The following is a 17,170-nucleotide window of genomic DNA, read 5'->3' as shown; positions in this document are numbered from 1 at the left end:
ATAACATTTGTTTTTTAATAGAGGTTTATATAACTGTAGTATAAAAAATAGCTCTTCTTCTTCTTGACTGGCGTAGACAGCGCTTACGCCGTTATAGCCGAGTCCACAACAGCGCGCCGCGCATCTCTCCTTTTGGCAGCTTGGCGCCAATTGGTAATACCAAGTGAAGACAGCTCCTTCTCCACCTGGTCCTTCCATCGGAGTGGAGGTCTCCCTCTTCCTCGGCTTCCACCAGCGGGTACTGCATCGAAAACTTTCAGAGCTGGGGCACTTTCGTCCATTCGAACAACATCACCCAGCCAGAGTAGCCGCTGTTTTTTTATTCGCTGGACTACGTCTATGTCGTCGAACAACACATACAGCTCACCATTCCATCTTCTGCGGTATTTGCCGTTGCCAATGTTTAAGGGACCATAAATCTTCCTCAAAACTTTTCTCTCGAAAACTCCTAGTGCCGTCTCATCGGATGTTGACACCGTCCACCCTTCTGCACCATAAAGTAGGACGGGAATGATGAGAGTTTAGTTTTTGTTCGTCGACAGAGGACATTACTTTTCAATTGCCTACTCAATCCATAGTAGCACCTGTTGGCAAGAGTGATTCTGCGTTGGATTTCAAGGCTGCCATTATTATCGGTGTTGATGCTGGTGCCCAGGTATACGAAAGTATCTATAAGTTCAAAGTTATGACTGTCAACAGTGACGTGGGAGCCAAGACGGGAATGCGCTGACTGTTTGTTTGATGACAGGATATATTTCGTTGTGTCTTCGTTCAAAACTAAACCCATTCGCTTCGCTTCCTTATCCAGGCGGGAAAAAGCAGAACTAAAATAACTCAATGGCTTTAAATATCCCGTTCTTCTTATTATTAAAGCCATTATAATAACTTGTTACAGTTTTATTTAGTATGCAAATTTCAAAGTTGCAGCTCTTTCTCAAATGTATCTAAATTATATATATTCACGCCAACGGTGTCTGGTTAGCCTGTGAAGTGCGCCTTATTTCGAATTTCAATATTTTGATCACGTCGCGTGTCTGGCTTACTGGAAATACCCCGTTATTTTGTCGTCACTAGAAGTCCCGAAGGAGACTATGCGTACTTGTTGTTATTGCTTTTATATTCCCAATTGTTGTTTTTATTGCACTTGTTTTTATTAGAGCAGCTAATGTTACCTAACTCCTTTGATTTTATGCTGACCAATCAACTTTGAGGTTGTACTTTTCATATTTGATGACCAACGGGACATTTTATGGCGGCTCGTAGAGTAGAATGTGAAATAGGTTTTCTCTAGCCCATTCATATATGCTTTCTGGTTACACGCAACGCCCGTGATTAGCAGCTTCTGCACATATTGCCTACATCCAGGTTGAAAAAATTGATCCGTTCCGTGCAGTAGCGGTGTCAGGAGCAGAGCAGCGCCGAATCATACCTACGTTTAACAATTTAGTAGCCGCTGTAATTTTGCTCGACGGAGGGAACTCCGACTATGCGCGTGAGCGCAGGAAGTCGAACATATCCTGCACGCCGTGCAACACAGCCGCTTGGGAAGTGCTCGACATTGCATTTTCAACGCTCGAGCTCGCACCACTGTACTACTATATGTATATGCGTAATCACGATTAAACTGTCAACGGAATACTAATTAGATTTTGGATGGTTTTTTTGTGAAAACGTAAAGGGCATGCTAGGCAGTTGCATGGCGCAAAGTTCGCCGACTCAAATAGCTGAAATTACGCACAGCGACGGGGATGGATGCGCATATTTGGTTATGCTATGCGTGTAGTGTTCGTGCAAATTGCCTGGCTGTCGGTCAAAAACCTTTCTTTTTTGGATATGCGCGTGCATGGGCGTCTAAAATTGTGTGTGTGTGTTAGTGTAACTTCTCATGCAAATTTTGTTTGAATGCATTGTGATTGATTAATATGGTATGTTCGGGAGTTGCATGTAGATATTCTGTAAAAGTTAGTACTCACACATTCTTTGAAAAATAATTCCATATACAAGAGTTTGGCAGGTAATTTTTGGATTTAAAGCGTTGATGAGTTGTGTTAAATTTATGAATTGCCAATTATTTAAATATTATTTTATAGATATGGATCTACATAGAGTTGCTAAACTTTTAAGTTCGTTTGGATGCTTAGAACAGTTTTAGTGTATATGTATTAGAAATCTACATAAACTATGATGTATAGGTTCTGTTGCAAAAGGGCTCTACTAGTTCACGTGGTGAATTTAAGAGCATGTCAAATCACTAAAAAAATTAAAACTTCTGCTCTACTAAGTTTAATATGCGTAAATTTAAAAAAGTTCCACATGAGAAATACTAATTTATTTAGAAAACTGAAAAGGCTCAAAGACCTCATAATATGCACACATTTTTATTACTTAATATGTATATATTATGTGGGGAAGCCAAAAATTTAACTAAACACAGATATGAACACAAACATCTGCATTTAATATAAATAAAACAAAAGCAACCCTAGAGGTGTCACATAAGGTGTTACACACCAAAAGCCATATGTAAATATTATATAACCTGCCTTATGCCATGTCTTCCCACTAACACTAATTTTTCAATTCTTTTGCCGCTGTCCGACACGGCGTATACGTGTCATGATTTATGCCGATTTGGCGTGACAGTGCAATGTGGTTTGTGTTCGCACATGTTAGCGAACAGCACAACACCAACAATTATAATAACAGCAACCAAATGCCTTGTGAAATGTCAAAATAAATACAAATATAGATGGAATAAATAAACAGTGCTTTGGTGATTTGTGAGCTCAACCAATAACCACAGCAAAAAAATTAAAATAAATAAAACAGAGACAGTTTTTGTTTAGTGAAGCGTAAAAGTAAATAAATGAATTTAATTTCGTTTATTTGAATATTATTATAAAATGCTGGAAGCGCGTTTACCTGTATGATAATTTTCTGATTTTTTGTTTTTTCAGTACATATAATTATACTCTCGCAACAAATGTTGCTAAAGAGAGTATTATAGTTTTGTTCACATAACGGTTGTTTGTAACGCCCAAAACTAAACGAGTTAGATATAGGGTTATGTATACCAAAGTGATCAGGGTGAAGAGTGGAGTTCAAATCCGAATGTCTGTCTGTCCGTCCGTCCGTCCGTCTGTGCAAGCTGTAACTTGAGTAAAAATTAAGATATATTGATGAAACTTGGCACACTTATTTCTTGGCACCATAGGAAGGTTGCTTTCGAAAATGAGCAAAATCGGACCACTGCCACACCCACAAAATGACGAAAACCGAAAACACATAAAGTGCCATAACTAAGCCATAAATAAAGCTATGGAAATAAATTTGGTATGAAGGATCGTACTACTAAGGGGCATATTTGGATGTAATTTTTGTGGGGAAGTGGGCGTGGTCACGCCCCCTACTAAGTTTTTTGTATATATCTCGCAAACCAATAGAGCTATATAAACCAAACTTTCTGCAGTCGTTTTTTTTAGCTACTTCTTGATACAGTCCAAATGAAAGAAATCGGATAATAACCACGCCTACCTCCCATACAAAGGTTAGGTTGAAATTTACTAAAAGTGGGTTAACTCACTAACGAAAAACGTCAGAAACACTAAATTTTACATAAGAAATGGCAGATGGAAGCTGCACTTAGATTTTTTTTACAAAATGGAAAATGGGCGTGGCGTCACCCACTTATGGGTCAAAAACCATATCTCAGGAACTACTCGACCGATTTCAATAAAACTTGGTTTGTAATAGTTTCCTTACATCCCAATGATATGTTGTGAAAATAGGCCTAATCGCTTCACAACCACGCCTATTTCCTGTATACCAGAACTTTGAAGACTATCTGAATCTTTTACTTTACAATATGTAAAGTAAGTACTAGTGAAGATATCGGTGCAGAACTTTGCACAAATACTATGTTAATAGTGTAGCAGCCCCATTCTAAAAATCGCCGAAATCGGACCATACGTTTTTAAGGCCCCATATATCGAACACGAGGACCTCGGTGCTTCTAACCTAATATTATGGTTTCCAACTTTCAATGGACTTTATACAATATACATGGCGAATATATTTATATATATAATACAAATAAAGTTAAATAAATAAATTGCGAGAGTATAAAATGTTCGGTTACATCCGAACTTAGCCCTTCCTTACTTGTTTTTTGATATTATTAGAGTAACGAGCCTTAACTGAACTATATATTAGAAATACAAAAAAAAATCCTCAAATACCTTATTCATTAGATCTATTATGAGGTCTTAATATTTCCAGTTACCAAGCAAGTGTTCATTTACATTTAATATTGTTTTCATTTTGTGTATAATACTTTATTATATATATTTTACAAGATATTAAATTATTAACAATATTTTTATTAGTTTATTATATTGAACTATTTTCCATAATTATAAACTATATAATAGCCAACTTATATAAATTAACTTGATATTAAGCTTTTTATGACGGTAATCAAATTGTTGATTTTTGACGGCGCCATTACTGAGCGGTAATGTATGGCAGCCCCCGGCGAATGCTGTTAATTTCATTCTCTATTGAACTTAAATTTCATAAAACTGCCTACACAGTGAAAACATTGGCCTGGTTGTGATAATTTGCATGCATAAGCAACAAAGCTTTAGGCGCTCAACTGAATTTAAATGCAAATAATCGTAAATACTTAATTTCGAAACTTGCAAGCTAATATGAGCATTTAATTTTAAAATTATGCTATTTATGTATTCACTATTGGTGCACGCTTCGCTGAAATTTTATGAACGCATCACACGCACATTCATACTCGTTAGTAGTGGTAGTAGCGCACAATAATTTGTATGGGAAAGTTCAATGCTTGGGTAACCGTGAGTGCATTCGCACGTTAAACATTTCATCGGTACTTTACACTTTCGCGCACATTAAAGCGTTAATCGCCTAAAAGTACACTACATTTTGCATATGATTTTACACGCCAGCACAGCTGTGGGTGTTCGGTGGCTGGCTGGCTGTCTAGTAGCTTGCGGCTGGCTGCCGCCGGTTGGCGGTTTGTCCTTTGCGTGGAGGCATACCCTTTTAAAACACACTTTGCGGCTGTGAAATTATATTGTGGTCACGATATAAATTCTCGATTTCAGGTAACCGCAAAAAAAAATGGCAAACACTCACATCGCCGTGTGCGATCAAAGGGCAAATGCAATGCAACCGCAGTACCCAACAAAAGCCAATATCGTTTCAAGCCATACAGACATACCTACATATATGCAAGTATATTTATCCACTAATGTGGTTTTTGCGTATTTATTGCATAACTGGCATAGTATCAAAGCCAATAGAAGAGTGAGTAGCGTAAATGAGATGATAGCAAAAAAGTTTTAAAAATAGCAAAGCGGAACTTGCTATAAACACAGCAAAATTAAAAATAGCAATAAATATTCCTATTAGTTTATATATTAAAGAGATATTGCTAAAAACTGAGAACATAAATCTCTTATTTTGGAGATACAGTGATCAATATCAATATTACTTTTTTCGATTTTAAATAATTTGTATTGTAGTAGTGTCGGCCTTTAACCTCTCCATACCGAAACTGGTAGATGGAACAATATTAAAAATGTTCCAAACACAATATGGGTATATGGTATACGCGCCCTTCTATAGCACACATTGCTGAAGGCCAAGCGCTCAAGAGCATTTCGTGCGCTAAACGGCGATAATAAAGCTTATGTGAGTACTCGAGTGCAAGCACGAGTGTGTAAGTGTGTGTGCGCGTGTGGGGGGTCGTAAAAAGAGTGCTCCTCGGCAAACGTTTTCCACCAAATCGCGAGCACGCTTACAAAATTGAATATTTCAATTGTCTACTTTTAGGCGTGATCACAAACATATACACCGATACATGAATGAGTTGGCGTTTGCAATGATTTCTGGTGGATTTTATTGGCTTTTGCTGCATTTTGAAATGTGATAACAGACCAGCCGTCGGCACAGGCGATATATGATTGTTGTGCGCACTCCTGCTTGTTGTGTTTGTTTTTGTGTTGTCTATAACTGTTTTATTGGCGTTACGCAAGGGGCGCCAAGGCAAAATTTTAAATGCCGCTCGTCAGCCAAGACTGAGCTCCGTTTTATGTTTATTAGCCTAGTTTTATTGTTGAAATATGGCAATAAATTGTTAAAAGTCCGCTTGCTATGAGTAAGTGGCGCATATTAAATTTGATGAATCCAGTGTGGTATATTAGCTATAGACTTGGATTCAAATGCAAATTATTATTTTTCTGTAGATTAACCATTTTAGAATTGTCTGTTGTTAAAAACATGTGTGTAAGCTTGCTCTTGTATTCCACCTCCCGATTTTGCAATGCATGCAACATTCAAGGGGGTTAGCCAATTGCTTGAGGCTTAAACCATAATAAGAATTTGGCGATAACATGTTGTTGGAGGTTTGGTTGAATATGTTCTTGAAAAATTGAAAATCAAAACCACGGAGATGGGCATCAATAACGACTTTTTAATGCCCTTAGAAATAAATATACAAACAGAGTAAAACTTATTTATACACAAATAAATTGCTTAAAATAGGCTATATGACTAGTAAAGTATTGAAGTACTTATGAAGGCTCAGTGGTTGAAGCGATAGTAAAAAGCGTTGACATTATCAACAACAATAACAAAAATTACGGAAATCGACAGAAAGTTCGTTGGTTATGGCTTCCGTTGGAGTCATTAATGGTATCGCGTAGTTAGATTGTCCCCAGTCTCGCCGTGATTTGCCAAATTTTTCAAATGCTGGTGACACTAATGAAGATGAGAGGCGTAGTTGCCAGCTGGAATTTTCAGCGTTTTGCAAATTAATTCAAATTAAACGTTCGATCTACGTTTTGACATAAAGATCAAATTCATTTCTCATTTTTGATATGAAGATTCATTACCAGAAATAGGTGACGTAATATATAACACATTTGCTTTAAATATTTGAAATTTTAAATCTTGCAAGTTGTGAGTATCATATCTTAGAAATTCCTTACTTGCCAAATTATATTATATTTCATTTTTATTTTTGTAAAACACAAACTGATATTAGAAATATCCTTAACAAAATAGCTTTACTTGCTTATAAAAAGTTGGCAACACTGATGGCAGTTAGATCAACAACAACAACAACAAGGCCACGACTAAAGCGAAAGCATCGATTTCATCAACAACAGCAAATTTTTTCTGCAACTAGAAAGTCCGCTATTAGCGCACCAAAAATACGTTTGTCATTGAATCAACAGGAAAGCATAAAAGCAATATAGCTATCGATTTGTGTTGCAATTTGTCATGTATGGATAATTTACTCCACTCACTACTCACAAGAGAGTGAAAATAGTCCTTAAGATTCGTATTATATTTTTCTTAAGTTAGTGGCGGAAAATTGCTTTAAGTTAAAATTTAGTTTTGCTTATTTTCTTCAGATTACTAAGACTTCGACTCACAATCTCTCTTATAAAATTTCACTTTAATTTCGAATTGAATTCTTCGATGAGGCTATTTTGGGTTTACATTTATTTGTCTCTTTCTTTGATTTTTTTAATGGTATCGAATGCATTAGAAGCAACATCGGATTAACTCCGAGCGGTCATTGGCAACCATTTACGCCTCTTCAGCTTCAAACAAAAGACATCCCACGCTGCAAAAAGGCAAGCATGTGTTGGCGGAAATCTCTCGAGATATGTGGAAATATCTGTATTTTATTCATTAATTTACCCATCATTAATTAATTAGCAGATTTGCTGGAACGTGCACTACGACACATTGTTCTGTGTGGGTACGCGTGTATGCGCTTATTAACCTTTTTTAATTATGATTAATGGGCATTAGTTCGAAATGGAGAAGAATGTGGGATGTCTATAAAGTTCGTACTTTTTTAATTTGTACACTTTAGGGGGATATTGGTAAAATATAAAAAATTTAAAAACACCAATAATAATAAATATCACAATAATAGTTAGCATTTCGACAACTTTTTCCACATAAAATTTGTTGCACAAAAAATTACTTAAAAAGCAATCACTAGAAAGATATATGTGCCTCTAGGCACATTAGCTAGCGCAGTGATGGTGATAATTTCGACGCCGAAAATCCGAATACTAATTACTTTGCTGCAGCAAAAATGTGAATGCCATTAAGTTATATATGCAAAAGCTATTGAATTCCAAAACATTACAATGAAAAAGAGTTGTGAAAATTCCAGCAAAAATAAAAGTCGAGCTCAAATACAGGGTGGACCAAATTCAACAAATTCGATTTATCGAACTTTCCCATTCTGGTGCTGCTGCATTTACGAGGTTTTAATTTCACAAACATCACAATTACAACAATTTTTTATACGCAATTAGTAGATTTTTGTGATAAAAAGTGAACCCAGAACAAGGTTATCAAACCTTATCCCTATATTCAATGCGTAAATATAGGCTCTTTGTCAAAATAAGTGCAACACACATAAGGATAATGTATTATTTAAGAAGTAAGGTTCCCTCTCCTCTCATTTAGCAAGTACATTTGATCATCGATTAAATAATAAATGTGCTTTTGTTTCACCTTGTATAATGCACACTTTAGTATTGTAATACATGCATCGATTTTCAGTACAATGCATATAAATTATTGCCTAAATGTATGCTGTAAAAAACATTTTGAATTACATAGTTCTGTATATGTATGAGTGTTCGGCATTTATTGTGCGCCTTTATTATTTTTTGCTTATCATTGCGCTGGTCAATAACAAATGGCGACAGTTAAAATATGTTACAACTACATGTACACTCCAGTGTGTATTGTCGTCTTTTTTGCTAGTGCAAACGGTGGTTGTTGCTACTGTTGCTGTCAACTGTCTCTTATGCAAATTGTGTCTGCATATTTATTACGTATACACGGCCTGGACGACCGCTAAGCAAATAATTTGTATACGGTTTAATTGTTATGCACTTTTAGGCGCGTTACATTAATAACTACTTCACATAGTTACATATGTATACATGTATGTATGTATGTATTTGCACTTGCCTTTAACTCCTCATATATTTAACAATGCGTGACCGCTTTAAACTACTTTAAATCGAGTGTTAATTAAAAACAGACTTTTGACATAACGTAAATTTTTATTTTTCATTTTAAAAAGTTGTGCAAAAAAATTGTAACGGTTCAACTTTAAATAACATTAAATAAATTACCCTTTTTTAAACACTAAATATATTTTTCCCATGAGGCAGTTAACCAGTGAATAAAATTAAATGTTTAGTCGGAAATAATTTTGTTTTTTCGAAAACAGAGCTTCGAATATAAGCTAAATTAGACAAGGGTGAGTGAAAACTGTTTAATTATTTCGAGGAATCAATAATTAAAGGACACCGTGTCTGTAAACTCTGAATTTAATACGCGCTAATACATACATATCTACATACAATCGTATCTGATGGTGTAGAGGATATTATTTTTAGACTACGAAGTCAAAGGCTCGTTGTGCTTATGGCAGTTGAAATGTTTTCCTATCAATTTCAAATTGCTTTGCCAAAACTTTTCACATAAAGCGTGCGCTCTCGTCAGTTTTCCCGTTAGTTCTGCGCAAAACGTGAAGCAATTAATAGCAAACGCTGTCAAAAACGAAAAGAGTGCCAAGCTAAATATAGCAATAAAACTGAAACAACAAAAAATTAACAAAATATTATTTGTGCTCGTAGAGAGAGCGGCAAGAAAGACGCAATAGACGAAATTATCCAAAACTTATGCGAACTTCTCACAGTAAGTATACTTTGAAACAGAATTCTCGCACCATATTCCTTGATGCTTTGTCTTATACATTCCGCTGGTGCAGACATGAATTTCAGCGCCGACACCATTTTCGTCAGCATTTCACGTCTCGCTTTTGCACTTGTATTTGTACAATTTCATTTAATTCATTGATTGATGAACGTGTCAAGAACTTATGACATTGATAGTTATAAATTATTCGTCCCACCAAGTGGACATACGTCAAATACAGCGTGTAGGACATATGTATTTGCTTGTGTACATAAGTGTGTAAATATTTGGTATTGACAAAACTAAATTCGAACATAATATTTGCTTGGGCGTGGGGGAATTTAACACATTTTGTCTATTGCCTACTAATTAGTGTGGGAAACGTTGGGTGATATCGCAATGGAGCGAGAAGATAAATTAGTTAAAGAGAAATTTATATAATCTATGGTTGATAAGTGTGCTTGCGTGCTAAAAATAGAAAAAAGTTATGAATTTTGTGATGATAAAGACACTGATGTTTTTTAAATCTTATTCAATCAGTATAAATATAGGAACAATTCCCGAAATTATAATAGTTTTTTGAAGGCATTTGCTGAACTTTTTTGCTTACAAAAAATGTCAAATATTCATTAGCGAAATAATATCAAAAGACTTGAAATTTGACCTAACCTCCGAAATTATTACAACCATAGCTAAACATTGCCAGTTAAGTTTCTCATGCATTTTAAAAAGCTTCTTGTAAGCAATACATTAGTGGTTGCTTACTTGCACACTAATGTTTAAATACGAGAGCATATTCGCTTCTTTCTATTCTAGAAAACTATCCAAGTACCTTCTGCTCTATTTTACTTAGTTATATAATTTGTTAAAGGATGAAGAATGTAATGAAAGGTATGAAGATTGTATCAACTTGTATGCGCAAAATTTGGATTGGATTGAATTTTAGATTTGTGTGCAAGGTGGCCACATTTTGGCGGAAAATTCTGCAACTTAAAATGCAATAGAATAGATTTCGGAGACAGCGCTTAGTTGTTATTAGTATTTATAACATCAATTACTATTAAATTTACAAAGCGAAATATTACCGGTTCTCATAAGTTCCAATAACTGCTTAGATATGCAATTTACACTCCTGTTATTTCTATTTTGCGAACTGCTTTTATGTTGTTAGCTTTTTCGAATATAAAATAATCAAGTAAGATGAAATAAATGAAAGCTTGGTGGGTGAGAACTCTTCCCTCATTTGATTACTTCAGCCAGCTTAATACTTTGCATACACTCGCACTCCGAAAAGTGCAACCGTATTACTCATGGCTTAACGAATATTCGTGCATAAAAGAGCAACGCTTTATATAATGGAAAAAAGTGAGCAACCACTGGAAATGTGCAACAATTGTAGCGCTGACGTGTACGAAAAAAAACACCGCAACACTGAATGCAACAATAACAAATGTATACAACAAATTCATAAAAAAGATAGAGAAACAAAAATTACCAAGGACAACAAACCGAGTCATTTCAATTATTCTGCCATTAAATGCACTCAATTACCGCAGCCCTTCACGGATGCCTTCAGCACCAACAACAATAGCAAACCAGTCGACAATCAGTCGAAGTTACCGACTGTAGCAAACACGACAGTCAATGAGTGTGCAGAGTTCAGTTAGTCAGTCATTCAGTCAGTTGAACATTGTACTGTCAGTCAAAATTGGGCAGGCAATAGCAAAACCAAAACAACAACAACACGAAACAAGGAAACAAAAAAAAAAAACAAAACATTACTTGCTGATGGTAGCCCAATTTGCAATTCTCTTGCCGCTGTGAGCGTGCCACTTAAAACTTTTACTCGTAACTCATCCAAAACATTCCACTGAAATATGTATGCGGTTTAATGGGTGCGGATGAGCGAGGTGTGTGTGTGTGTGCGGGGCTTAAAATATCGCAAATACATATACATATGAGTTGTGTAAATGTGACGCTTTTGCTGCAAATGCAAATGCCTGCGAGTGCAACTCTGGGTGTGCTAAAAATTGCAACAATCATCCGAAACGCTTCGCAAACCATGTATGTATGTCGCCCCCTATAGTGTAACACCGTTACAAACGCATTTACACTTGTATATATCTGATACATGTGTATATATGTTAATCCTTGCGTGCATTAACAATAATGTTTGAATAGTTGTTGGCTGTGGGTGTAGGCGTGGGTGCATTAAATTGACAGTAGTAGCTGAAACAAAAGTTTTAAAACCCGTAAACAACACATACATACATGTATTCATGATTTAGGCTGAGATCCGGCATTAGGCCCCTACCAAATTGTTCTAGAGTTATATAGGAAGCTCATTCAGTTCAGAAAACCACACAGTGGTTAGTGATCAGTTGTATAGAGACGACTCCTTACTAAAAACTACAATTTCGGATTATGCTTCGCTGAGGATTTTCTTCCATGACTGCCTGACTGCATGACTGCACTTGACTACGGCGTCGATATCAATATTTGCTCTTGTGCTAATTTATGTGTTAATAAAATCGACAATTGCCGAAACATCAATAAAAATTCCACTAAAATGGAAAGAAAAATGAATATAGAAATGTGGAAATCGCTTAAATAAGTAGGAATAAGGAGGTGAATAGCAAACGGAAACTCCGCGGGTATTTCTGCAATGTAACAAAATTCGGAAACTGTGGAATATATTGAGTTGGCTTTATAAATGAGATTTTTATGAGTCAATGTTTGGGTAATGGTGTTGAGGTCGGCTTCATCTGTTTGAATGCCACCATTTCGATATTAAAAGTTAACTGAAAGAGTGTCTATATGTGAGAAGTAACCAATTGAGATTGTTCAGTTTGTTTATGAGATATTTAACTTGTCTTTGAGTGATGTCAGGCTATTATTTAATTACAATTTCTATGGAAGGCAAATAATCGTCTAAAGTTATTATAATATATTATTGTGCTTGCAACCGCCTCTCATGTTGTACACTTTGTCGTCTTTCGTCTTCATATAAAATTAAAGCAAAAAAGTTCAAAATTCAATAGTTTCAATAATTTAAATTTTCACCAAATGGTAAACCACATTAATTCCATAAAAGCCCCAATCGCGCCATTGTTCGTTCTGCAGCCAACGCCAATCGAATTTAATCGCTTTTGTGCGTAAACAAATTTCATTTTGATTTTCGTTGATTCTTTTTTCGATATTTATGTAAATTTCATTTCCACTTTCCATAATCGTTTGCCATTTCCACTAAACCACGGCTGACACACAATCCTCCCATACAATCAAAATTCATTCATTTTATTCGGCTGCCTGTGTCGAAAGCAAACTGACATAGGACATTGGAATTTCCATTTTTGCCTTTGCGCTAATTTATGTGTTAATAAAATTGGCAATTGCCGAAGAATCAATAAAAATTCCATAAAAATAAAAACAGAAACAAATAATTGCAGAAAAAATATAGGAAACAACAAAAAAAAAAACAAGTTGAAATGAAAAAATAGTATACAAACCAATAATTTCGGGAAATATATTTGTTACTTCGTAACTGTGGAATGCCACAGCAGCGCAACGGACCTACACACACATATGTGCTATGTGTCAATAGATGGCTCTGGCCCGGGTGTGTGTTGCACAGCCGTTGCGCATAAAATAGCGCAGCAGGACATTAAGTTGGCCTTCGGCAGTGTTGTGTGTATGCGGTTGTTTTATTACAAGCAACTGGCAGCTAACTTGAAAAATAAATAAAATCGGAATGTGGCAAAGGACTAACTTTTTGCAATTTGTGCACGCTGGCCTTGCGGTGTGGTCTATTTGTTCGGGGGGCTGAGCGCCGCCCAGCACCAAAAGAAATTAGAAAGTAATTTTATACGATTGATTTATAATGCGTTCTCCAAGTCTCTGTGTGTGTGTATGTCGATATCGGCATTTCTTCGGTGTGTAATTTTAATTAGAGCGCGTTCACGCGATATTAAGTGCCCAAAGGTATGCGCGACGGAGGCCGACGCAATGACCTTGTCAACTTTGCTCTTGGTAGATTTTAGGAAATTTTCAATTCCATTTGATTTTCATAATGTATGTAAAGGTTTTTAGAAAAAAAGTGGAATTTTGACATTCATAAAGAATTTTAAAATTCTTCTTCCTTTTGCTACGTGCTTTAAGAATATATATTATACTTGTAGAACTATTTTATAATACGATGGACATCTAAATTTTCTAATATCAAGTGAGTCTCTTAACAAAAACGTCTAACTAGTTGAACACTTAACCATTTGGTATTATATTTGAAGAAGATACATAGTTCTATGGTAAAAGTTAGGTTAGGTTAGGTTAAACGATGCTTAAACGAATACTGAGTTATACCCGTGAATACTTGACACCCAGTTTATGGTATGGATGTAAGCTTCTAAAGAAACTAATTCCATCTGAAGCTCATATGTGCGACTTTTTAATGAAACATCTAATTTTTAACTCATTTGTAATTCAAAAGAAAGATAAATTATATTTTTGAAAGTTTTTGAATGGAAAGAAAATATTCCAAAAAGACTCATGTAAAGTATTTTCTTACGAAATATTTATCGTTCTGTTGTACAAATATTACGTCAATTCTCTAACCTTCTTCTGACCACTTTTGATTTGCACGAAAAGCATGAAGTAGATGGTGAAATGATTCAATAGGCACTCCAAGTCAATTTAGTGGCAACAAATAGCTTGACCCGGCACTTAAGTGGTTAAGGAAATATTAAGTCAAGCGTACGCTGTTGCATGAAAGTGGTTGCATAAAAGCCACGCTAAAGAGCCAAAAAAAAAAAAAATGGCACTGAAATTGCTCCAGTGAGCAAACGAAATCTTAGAACTAAAAATAAGTAAAAAGCGTAAAAAAGCCCCTTTGAAATGTCTATGCTTATGGTTAGTTTAGTTGATTCAAATTAAAGCAAATATATCAAATTTAACCCCCATCTATTTAAGCCATAAGATGACAGCATCTCCTGCGCCGTTCAATAAATATTCTTTCAGGCACTTAAACAATTTAATTAAATCTATCTGTCTATCTCTTAAGTCAACAAAATGAGAGAACAGCAGCACATTTGCTACTTTACTGCCGTTTGTTTTGCTTTCGAACGAGTTGTTGAAAGTTTTGCATAATTTAAGCTGGCTGACTTGGCTTGTCGCTGCTCGCTGCTCGCCGTTCACTGCTGACTGCAGGGCGCTGGCTGTCAGGCAGACGCCTTCAAGTCAGCGATAAAGTTAACTAAAAGCAAAATAAGGCGAATATACAAATATTAAGTAAACGAAAAAGACAAAACTAATATAAAAACAGAAATCAGAAGCGAAACGAAGAAGAGCAGCAAAGCTAACGGGGCACGTACTTTGAGCCAAAACGAAGATTGGCGACAATGACGCTGTGGACGTGCGCTACGATAACAGTGCGCGCGGAGGCGTCGGCGGACTGGCTTCGAAGGAGGCGAGGAGCGCGCGCCCGCGTATAAAGTCAAGTGACATCAAGTGACTGTGATTTCATTACATTTCATTTGCTACGTGATTATGCAGTTTTAATTAGAAAAGAATAATGAAAGCGAAAAATAGACGAGAAATAAGATGGCGCGGATAAAAAGGCGACTGACAAGCGAAAGCGTGCACTTGCAAGCATGACAGGGATTATTCACAAAGGACAGCAGCTGGCGCGGAAGTTGCCATCCACTGAAATTATAATAAAGCAGCGCGCTTCTGGCTGCTAGGAAGCAAAAGTAGAAGCTCATATTTGACGGGTATGGAATAAAAAATTTAAATGATGCAGAATTTGCAAAACAAAAAACTTAAAATCGTGAAAAACAAAGTAATTGTGTGAACTACTAATGCAACAAAAATAACAAAAACGCAATTGCTAGACGTAGCTCTGATGTATACACACAGACAGCTGTAGATATGTATGTATGTAGTTGCGAAAAATCACAACGTAATTACATGGGCAAGTTAAGTGTAGTTACATCGATGTTTGTGCTTGAGTTTGTGTTTTTGAATGCAATGCAAAGTTGAAAAGGACTTGTAGATTCGGTTCTTCATTCATTCGCTCCATGGCAGTTTGCAGAACAATGCAAAGAAAAGCATATCAGTTACTTAAAGTTGGAAGAGTTGACAAATTGTGGGAGGTGGAGTGCTCTCCCACCATTTGAGGGATTTGTTTCATTCGTAAAATATTCATACCGTTTAATTCTTTTAATTTTTGGAAATAAGTAGGTTCTTTTGGGTTATTATTTCTTTTGAAATGATGTTAATAGGTCAGTTGAAAAATGAAATAAATAATATTCTTTATAATTGTTCTTGTTGCCTTAAACAAAATTATTTCTTTAGAAACGGATTGTAAATTTTGTTAAAAAAATATGAAAATTGTTCTACAAAGAAAAGTTTGAAGAGATTTTAAAAACACTTCAAAGTATTATTGTCAGAAGCCCTTAAATGGTCATCAGGGATTTTTAAAATACTTTCGTTGCCCTCACTCGGCGGTTAGAGGGGAGCATCGTAGGCCGATTCCGATATATTTTGCATAAGATTATGCGATTTGTTACTACTCATTTGAGAATTAAATTGACATACGTTTTCTTAAACCTCGCTAATTAAGTTTTTTTATTAGCTTTAAGGCTTGAACGATAACTGCTTTGCCATTGATTCGCTTTTTTACGGTAAATCTTGCAGAGTACTTATGACTTTAGCAAGGCTTGTGATTCCTCGAGAAGTTATTAATGTCCTTTTCAATTCCTACTGCTACAATGCAGCTTTTATTGTGGTTTTGTCGTTTGCTATTGTGCTCGGTTGGTTTGTTATTGTTGCACTTCATAAAACATTTATGATTGTGTGCTGCAATTGCTTGGGCAAAGTAGCGGAATGCAAACAATAGCAATGCTGAGGCGAAAAGAGAAGCCAGACCAAATGACAGAAATGAGATGCACTAAAGGAAGAACAACAAAGGCTGGAAAAGTCATTATAGCAACACTCGATATACACATTGGTGTGTGTGTATGTGGTTAAGGAAAGCGACAATTACAGGAGTATGAAGTACATAAAATAGTTTCCTAGCAGGCTGACTTGCATTTCGAACAATGTTGTTAGACATCTATTGTGTATAAGCAGAGAAACATACACAAATACAGATGTGTGTGTGTGTATAACCTGGATTATTTACCGTTTGTGCGCAATTTTGTTCCTTTGTATAAGGCATTTAATCGTCGGAGTTAAGAAAATTTGCACATCATAAATTTTTCATGTGCTCACTTGCCATAACTTGAGCAATAAAAGAAAAACTAAAAAACAATCCAAGCAAAAACAATCGCTTTGCTGTGAGTGCAAATGCATATATGCAAACACCGAATTTCTTGCATATGCACGCATTTGTAGCTGA

General features: G+C 35.8%; 1 protein-coding gene across 9 annotated transcripts in view; it reads left to right on the top strand.

Moving 5' to 3' along the window:
- LOC105211486 (uncharacterized) overlaps positions 1 to 17,170 on the top strand; it is a 186,469-nt gene that overhangs the window by 122,335 nt on the left and 46,964 nt on the right. The gene's annotated exons all lie outside the window — the stretch shown is intronic.

Source organism: Zeugodacus cucurbitae, chromosome 3, assembly GCF_028554725.1.
Source record: "Zeugodacus cucurbitae isolate PBARC_wt_2022May chromosome 3, idZeuCucr1.2, whole genome shotgun sequence".
NCBI lineage: Eukaryota > Metazoa > Arthropoda > Insecta > Diptera > Tephritidae > Zeugodacus > Zeugodacus cucurbitae.
The sequence above is the reverse complement of the archived record's forward strand: the minus strand, read 5'-3'. Positions and strand labels throughout refer to the sequence as shown.